Source organism: Brachypodium distachyon, chromosome 1 (genome assembly GCF_000005505.3).
Source record: "Brachypodium distachyon strain Bd21 chromosome 1, Brachypodium_distachyon_v3.0, whole genome shotgun sequence".
Lineage (NCBI taxonomy): Eukaryota > Viridiplantae > Streptophyta > Magnoliopsida > Poales > Poaceae > Brachypodium > Brachypodium distachyon.
This window is the reverse complement of record NC_016131.3, coordinates 68,577,715-68,586,215: the sequence shown is the minus strand read 5'-3', so window position 1 is coordinate 68,586,215 and position 8,501 is coordinate 68,577,715.

Genomic DNA, 8,501 nt, shown 5'->3' with positions numbered 1-8,501 from the left:
CGTGTCACGCTGCATGCATTAGCACCTGCGTTATCCCCTTGTCTATAAAAGGAGGCCCAATGCCACCGGTCAAAGGGTTCAGCTCAGTTCGAACCCGAGTGAGGAGAACATAGCACAGCGTTCACCTAAGTAGCCAACCCGGGAACTCCCCAGGTGATCTGTACAACTCAAACTTGTGAATACAACTCGAAGCAGGACGTAGGGTACTACACCTTCAGGTGGCCCGAACCTGGGTAAAATTCTTGTGTCTACACTTCGTATCTATCGCCACGTTGGCAATCATCGGAGCGATCACCTCGTCCTCCACCGAACCAAAAAAGAGGTGCTCGGCATCCCCGGTGCCGGAGACCATGCTCCGATAGCATGCCACTCACATATGTTGATGAGATAACAAAGAGATATATATATATATATATATATATATATATATATATATATATATATATATATATATATATATATATATATATATATATATATATATATATCAAATAATGATGTTGTTGTAATTTAATGCGATAAGATAATGATGTATGCATTGACACAATGATATCTAGCTGATTTAAAGTTGCATGTCACCTTAGTAAAATTATGTACTCCCTCCGTCCAACAAAAGATGTCTCAATTTTGATAAAATTTAAATACATTTATACAGCAAGTCATGTTTAGATACATCTAAATTTTGACAAACTTCGTACCTCTTTTGTTGAAGGGAGGGAGCGTATGAATTAGCAATCCGATCGATAGGTACCGGCCGGAGCCGGACAAAAATGCAGCGTCTCATTAATTTGGCAGCCACCGGGCAAACACATTCATATTTTATGTTTTGCCCCGAGACTTCCTCTCCTAGCTCCGCCGATGGCAGCACAAACATATATCGTCGTGTATCCCAATAGCCGATGGACAGCATTGACCAGACAGGTCCTGCTAGCTCGATCGGCCACGGCCAGCATTCACCACACGCACTCAAAGATTTTTCCTTTACCTGTTGTCTACGTGCCCACATTACTACGTACGCGCACTTTTACTAGCGCGCTAGTCCCCACGAGCCCGTTACACCGTTTGAACTTTGAAGTATATCCCCCACGTACCCCAAGGACGTACGCGTACATCTCGTCCCGATTCAAAACTAGTAGGAGTAGGAAACTGGGAGTATTTATCACCCCGGCGCCCGGGCGGCCAGAATTCAAGTCGATCCCCGCTGAAGTGAAATTAATATCGAGTTCGCATGCAGATTGAGCAAAAAACTCCATTGATCGATAGGCATGCACGGAGATACGGATCTGGCTGACTGAGCTTGAGCATCTCGATTAAATTTGAACCCTTTCATCAGTCAAACATGCCGCCCGTCGTCGGCTCGACTCCCCAGGGCGCGCGCCGTCCGCGGCTCATGCCTTGTGCGCCCTCGCGGTGGCACATGCATGCCACGGCTGCAAGCTCGGGATCCGCTAAAGGCGAACCACCGACGTACGATACACGAGAGCTGGCTGGGTATCTAGCTTTCTCGACAGCGTCCATGGCGATTATAACCAGCAGCTAGCCTGCCTGCTGCTATATAGACGGCGGACTTGATCGAGCTGAGCTAGCCTTTTTCCCAGAATAGCACGGAGTGAGTGCTGCCTCGTTTCTAATGATTGTGCCGAATCCGTTAAAGCCCGCCTGCGCGCCTACGACCGCTACGCATACGCCTTTCCATGTCTACCTCTACCACACCGCGCCCCACAGCCACAGGCCACAGCTCCCTTTGCTTTTTTAAGCACACGCCCTAGCTAGCTACGGTACGTACAGCACGTACCATTCGTATACCACTACAAACACGGCCCATGCATTAGATTAGATAGCTAGCTACCCGATCGGTCTAGCTATAGCCCAGCATCTAGACGTTGTTTTAACTTGCATCGCGCGCCTAATTCGATCGTGCTTACAAAAGCGTGCGTCGACCGATTGGTATAGCTGCTGACTTTCTACTTGTTAATTACTCGATCGATCGCTCTAGCTAGCTAGCTTGTTTGTCACCTGACCGGGAGTACCTTTGCTTAGCTAGCAAGTGGCATGGGGGTTAATTAATGATGATGAGACAGAGATATGATCTATAGTTCAGGGGTTTGGTAGTGTGTGAACGTACAGATGTTCCCACGGATCGACCTCGTTCAATTCGCCCTATAGTTAACTCCTCGTCGATGCCTGTAACAATTAGTAGTCCACCAGTAGACAGTTGTTTGAAAAAGTTACTCCCTCCGATTCTAAATTGTTATCGAAATATTACATGTATCTAGACGATTTTAAGAATAAATACATCGATATTTGGGAAAATTTGAGTCAAGAATTTAGAATCAGAAGGAGTAATTAATTATAAGATGAGAAGAAAAAATAGATATCATGCATGCAATTAAAGGTGCTATATTAGCTTCTTTTTTCCTTCAATTAAATGCAGTTTCACTTGATTTCGTGAAGGAAAATTACCACACCATGCATGGTTAAATGTTCATATACCATATCGATCAGGTGATTAGATGAGAGATAATCGATCGAATGGGGGAGGAAGTGTGTTTCACTTGCGTACAAGCTGGCGCAGAGCCCGGGCTCGGGCCCGCGGGTTCGTTCGTACCAACGTGGCTCATCGAGCCATAATTGTGTCGTATGCCGGCATGTGTGTGCGCGTGTCTTTTCCCCTTCCCCCTTCTTCTGCGATGAGGCCGGCCGGCATGTGTATGCGCGCGCGTCTTGGCTCTTTGACAACACGTAAAGTGTGTTTGCTAAAAAAATCAAGTGTCAAATCGAAGACTTACTAGCAGTAGACATCTTAATACTTCACAACCACACTTGGAAACGATTGATTGTAATTGATGTCGTCATTTTCAACGAAGTGGGGTGAATTTCATACTTACAGTCAATAATTAATTGAGTCGAAAGTCCAAACTAGCAGGCCCTGATTTTCGACACGCTAGCTGAAAATACTACGTACTACAGCATTCTGAGTCTACAGGTGTGTACAGTGCCAGCTACATGTTCACTTTGGCTCCACAAACATCTAGGAACAGTAATATGAAGGCAAATGAGATCCTATAGAGGCACATGACCCCATGAAGAAACAGAAAACAGCATCTTCAATTAGCTATAGTGTCTACCAGCATATATATAGGCGTCCAAGCCAATTTGTACAAGAAAAACTTAACAACAATGATTGAGTTGTTTTCTTCTTTGTGGAAAGTGGGTTCATTCTTTGAACAATTATAACACCCAAGAACACATGAACTCTACAGCATGTGACAAAAATAGCTGATCAATTTAGTCGATCTGTCGGTGAGAATGGAAGACGATCTTGAAGGAGTAAGAGCATATCCTATACAAGTACTTGCCCCCATATTTTATCAATAATGTGGTTAATTAATAAAAGTTCAAGGACTTATATTTAAGCATAATCACGCCACAGCTTGAGTCCTTTTTGTGAAGATTGGGTGCCTAATTTTGTTCATATATAAGGAAAATAACTTCATTAACACGCAGCTTCTATAGGTTTCATCCTTTTCTGTACATATAATCACATGTGATATGATGCGGAACAAAACATTATATTGTTAAGATAAAACCGCATGCAGTGCACCTGAGGCAACAACCATTGTGATTATTTAGGGAAGAAGACCATTAATTGGTGGTGTATAGAGTAGTATCTACATGTTCAATGCTCTGCAAAGCAAACAGCAGTGGAGATCAAGATTTTGTTCCAGTTGGACCATATACATACCTTCTGATCGATCGATATATTCCAGGAAAGGCATGCATGAATGACTGATCATCAATATACATTTGGGGCTGCTAGGCGCATATGCAGCTGACACAGTGAAGCGTTGAGACCATCGTTAAGACTTGAGAGAGTTAACACACCAACCAAGCCGTTGGTGACATGACATGATACACATATGCTAGCATATATGCAGGCTAGCTAGCGATCGAGAGAGAGCGGCGACCGAGGGAGGGCGTGTGATCGATGAGGTCGTTTTGTCGTGCTCCATTGGCAGCTTGCATCCATCCATCCACGCATCCAAATCAATGGGCTACATACACACATGGACGCATACGGCTGGCTGACAAGTAATATGCTCCAAACAGTACTGGAAACCACACTATTGCGCGCGCGATGCTTATGCTGCTGCGATGGACATCATGGAGCTGATCAGAAAGCAATTGCTGAGAGCTGAGCAGATCAGGGACATGTATGTACGCTACACGCATGCAGATGGCTAGGGCGCTACACACCGCGCAGAAAAAAACATGCCCTGGCCGGCGGGCATGCACGCACACACAATGGCAACAAGAGAAGCAGGCATGCAGGAGCTAGCTAGCAGAGAGCTGGTATATAGGCAAAGTAAAGTGAAGGCAGAGAGCAACCAAAGGAGGTGCGTGTGAAGTGACAAGATATCCTAGAATCTTCCTCCTCCTCCTCCGCCTCCCATCCTACACCCTAAACCCCGGCCGGCCGTCCTCCAACGACATGCATGCAATAACTTTTTTGAAAGCTCGGCCGGCGATGGAACAGTGAGCAGTGCACTCACTGGTACGGCCGGTAGGGCATGCGAGGGCTCGGCAATGGCAGTCAGAACTCAGGAAGCAGCTGCATATATGCTTGGATTGGACTGGATTAGATGAGAGGGCCGGGAGAGGGCCACAGCTAGGTAGCTAGCTATATACGGAATGGAGTAAGTAAGTATAGTAAAAAAGCAAGCAGCGGCTAGCTAGATCGGAGCTGGTGTCTTATACCAGGGGGGTAAGCGAAGAGGGGTGGGCGCTTTTTCCTGGAAAGGAAACTGAGGATTCGTCACATCACCACGCGGGGTCTCAGTCATCGATCGCCAACCTCCACCAGACAGCGACCTTTATGAGCTATACTAGTAGCTCTTATCATCCACCAGCCCAGCCGTCTCTCTCTCACACACACGCAGAAGCACAGACAGAGAAAATAAAACGCAAAAAATCTATACAGGCCGGCCTCCTTGTGATCTGAGAGTTCTCACTCCCACGAACCCACCTTTACTCCCTTTCGATTCCAAGCATGTGTGTCGGTTCTACACTACTCCTACCTACCTACGCTCCCTACTGATCATCGATCTCTACCCGGCCCTCTGTGTGCCAAACATGTGGGTCCGAGCCGAGAGCTAGCTAGGGCCGGGGAGATGTAATTGGTGCGCAGGGCACGATGGCGCATTCACGGCCTGCGCGCAGAGCAGGGGTCGTAGTACTGATCATCTGGAGGAGGCCGGAGAGGGGAGCATGCAATGCAGTCAGTCAGTCAGTCAGTCAATCCCGCGCGGTGGCCGTCGTCGCGCACTGGGTGTCGCCATCCCCAGCTGATCAACAAGCCTTGTGCGCGGCCGGGCATAAATGATCCATCCCTTCCAAGATCAGATTCTTCCCATGCATGGCCATGGGTGAATGACAATAATAATCCCGGCCCCGTCTCAGCCGGCCGATCGAGATCGATCATATCATACCCCGTGTGCGCGCGGCATTCCGGCGTGGTCTCCTCGCTTCATGAGCCGCTTATGCTGATCATCTGATCTGAGTCGTCGTCGTCGATCGTCCCCTGCATATGCCCGATGAGAGACTAGTTCCATCAATGGACCGGCCGGCGGACACCACGCTCTCGCTGCAGAGCAAACGCATATATCCAAGCGGTCTCTGATTTAATCACCATGCATGCATGGCCCATTTGTGCGCGCATTGTGCTACGATCGATCGAGCTGCGTGATACATCATGATCTGAGTACTAGAAGTGTCGTTGGTTCATGCAAACATATCCATGTGTAAGCATCATCCCTCATGCATGCATGCTATGCTAGCTGCTTCCATGGATCAGAGGAAGACAATTACACACACAGTGCTAGCTTGATCTTTTGATGACCGGCTGAACAAACGAACGACAACCTAGTTTTCCATATCATATGCAGTGTGCATGTATGATTATCAGCTCCGCTTCCATATCATATGTCATGTGTCGGCAGATGTAGCTGATACCAAATGCCCCAAGCTTATGCAATTTTGTCTTGTCACAAATAACAGTTACACTGCTGGTCCTCTGCTGCCTCATGAACCCCAATATTCTCTGGTTTATATGCTAAGTCAACGCTATAAAAGATTTTCCCGATCAGTATTTTCTTGATACTATAAATGTTGGTACAAAAGTATATGAGATTTACACTAATATAAATACCAAAATTTTACCAAAAAAATAATACGTTTCCACACATGCTCACAGAGAGTAAATTCTACAGATTTCACTTTTGATTAGCAATAATTAGTTCGGAAATCTGGCACTATTCTGTCTCCATTGCCAAATAGGAAAATGAGGTGCGACCGTACTCACGATATGCTGGCACACTGCACGGGCAAATAGCGATATACCACGCGCAGAAAATATTTTTGGGGACATCCGCATGCATGCGTGCTTCGTCTTTTTGCCGCCTGCCCAGAGAGAAAATCTTCCGTCCTCGTCTTGTTTTGTCATGAACAGTTAAACCTAATAATATCATCGTGCCTACACAGTCTTTAATCATGATAAGGAGACGTCACTAGCTCTTCTCTCTCGCCTACATTTTCTTTCACTGGAAAATGTCAGGTTTCTGAAAAGGCAAAGGAAAGCAGCTTTCGTTACAAGTGTACTTGCGCAGCGAAACGGGTGAAAAATCACACCACTTCATTGATACGTATATAACCGAATGTAAAGTATACCTATAATCAATAGAGCACTTAAGCTAGCAACAATCATACATGAGGAATATCAAGTTGTAGTAATCAGTACGTGGCAACATAAAAACAAGGCAGGCAGCTGCTTGTTTCTCAGTAGGAATCTGGATTCATGCTGTGCTTCTCAACAAATATAGAAGAACAAGAGTGGACAATATATGCTGTACGTACGTACGTACTAGTATCATCATGGTATCATCAAACAATGCAACATCATCATTTTTTGGTTTGGAATGTTCCGCTGCCATGTCATCAATTTTGTGCAACTCCAAAACCTGATATATCTTAGACCTTAAACTTTTGAAAGCAAACAAATAGGTGTGCCTCACCTCAGCCAATGATACAACGTCGACGTAGTGTTGGTTATGCATACATGGCAGCACAGTCAATTAGTTGGAAAAAATTAGGGATGATGGAACGAACGAATATGAAAAAGTAACAATTCAGGGAAAGTCAAGAAAACAAAAGAATAACAAAAAAAAGGATATACTTGAAGAACAAAAATACTATATAGAAAATTTACTAATAGTGTGTCAATTGTTTACATCATCCAAATAATAAGTTCCATTAAAAAAATAAGGAGTTCAAGTTAAAAGAATATTCATGATTTCTCATTTTTGTCAAAATATCCATGCATGGTTTTAACAATTTTGTCAAATTAAATATTTTTCTCTAATTAATTTTGTAAATAATTTTTTTGGTTTTCAAAGAAAACAATTTCAGCCTATTGTTTTCAAGGTTCCATTTTTTATATATTAATTTTCCTTCAATATTGTTTTCTTCCCAATTTTTTTCTAACTCGGCCACGTGTGCAAAACCACTGCCATGTGATTTGTCATACTACTTTAGTTGACTTACGTGCCAGGGACCAATTTTGTATGCTTTCAAAGTTTATGATCTAAAATATGCGTGGTATTGGAATTCAGATGCCAAAATATAAAATTTGACCAATGACATTTTTTTTCCAATGAGACAACTAGAAGAAGCTCTGCCTATTCGTTAAGAAAAAAACATTTTCCGTCTAATAATAGAAAACTGGGTGAAGTCCATAAATAAGATCAAAACATGTAGCTTGACTAGGCTTGGAGCTCCATTGATCAACAAAGCCACAGAGACGCCACCAAAATAAAACGGTTACAGGCCGCAACGCTACTGACGGATTTTTTTTGTGTCCGTCAATGGTGATCGTGCAACAAAAGGGATGTTCCAAATAGCTAGTGACTCGCATGGAAATTAGTGTGACACGATAGTTTGGGTCCGTGACATGAGCAAGACTCGTGATATATTTGATCTCTCGAACTTTTCATAGAGATTGGTTTCAATGTAACTACAACAGTCGTACATGTACATGGGGCTTCAAAAGGTGTTTCCTCGGGAAGAGGAGGGAGGGCTCTGCATCGATGGTGCACAAACATTTTTATTTGAACGTTCAAAAGTCTCTGAGATTACAGTTGATGGATCACTCAGAGTGGAAACAAAAATCGGCCAGCAGAAAATGAGTAATAAGAAGCAAATAAACCATGTCGAGTCTTTTAGTGGACCGTCATCAACCTTGGTTGAAGAAAACCTATGCAACCGTCCCCAATCGGTTTATATAAAAAAAAAACAAGACCACAAAAGGAAAAAAAAAAAACGTGCCCCTTTCTTTCAAGAAGGAAAACCAAACTAAGAAGTTAGGGCTTTTCTCTCTTGCATAAATCTAAGCAAACCATCAATCCAACCTCAGAAAGTGAGGTTTCTTTCACAACCCAAAAGCACTG